Source organism: Helianthus annuus, chromosome 6, assembly GCF_002127325.2.
Source record: "Helianthus annuus cultivar XRQ/B chromosome 6, HanXRQr2.0-SUNRISE, whole genome shotgun sequence".
Taxonomy (NCBI): domain Eukaryota; kingdom Viridiplantae; phylum Streptophyta; class Magnoliopsida; order Asterales; family Asteraceae; genus Helianthus; species Helianthus annuus.
In genome coordinates, this window is record NC_035438.2 from 32029168 (window position 1) to 32029992 (window position 825).

At 40.2% G+C, this 825-nt stretch overlaps 1 pseudogene; it reads left to right on the plus strand.

The window, feature by feature from the left end:
- The first annotated feature begins 489 nt into the window (after positions 1-489).
- Positions 490-584, plus strand: LOC118479995 (annotated as a pseudogene).
- Positions 585-825: the final 241 nt, after the last annotated feature.

Sequence of the window (825 nt, forward strand, 5' to 3'; positions counted from 1 at the left end):
TGTTGGCACAGAATAAAATTTCCTTGATTTCCTTGGAAATTAGGATTGGCTTGGTTGGACGGATTTCCATAACGAAAGTTTGGGTGATTTCTCAATCCGGAGTGGTAGGTGTTTGAATTCATATTATGATTCCTACCACCTTCCCCTTGGCCTTGAACCGCATTCACCCCTTCAAATTGTTCTTGGGCTCCCAAACAATTTTCTGCTGCATGACCCAACTCATTACAAATTGAACAAACATCATATACCTGGTTTGTAGTCTGAACTCCACCATCTTCCACAGCATGCACTTGTGGTCTAGTAATAGCTGGTCTCGCTCTCCTAGATGATTGAGCTTTTCTTTTTGATGTGACGGCTATTTGCTCCAAAAATGCCCAATCTTCTTTCTCGTAATTGGTACCGAATGTACCATTCGTGATAGACATTAAGTCACGAGCATCTTGGGAATTCAACTCCTCATGAAACGCATTCAACAATTCCCACAACTCTATCCCATGATGAGGGCAATTCTTTATCATCAAATTAAATCGCTCAAAAGCTTCATGAAACATTTCACCTTGTTGTTGTTAAAAGCTTCTCAAGCTTCTTCTTGCATCATTGGTCTTTTGGGCCGTGAAAAATTCTTCTAAAAACCTTTGTTGCATCTCTGCCCATGTATAAATTGAAGTCGATGGTAAAGTGTAAAACCATCTCTTCGCTCTATCTTCCAATGAAAACTGAAATGGTACCAACTTGACCTCATCGGATGAAAACCCTTTCCCACCGATAGTATTGCATATCGAATCATATGCCTCCAAATGAAAATAAGGCTCCTCCGTTGCTAAT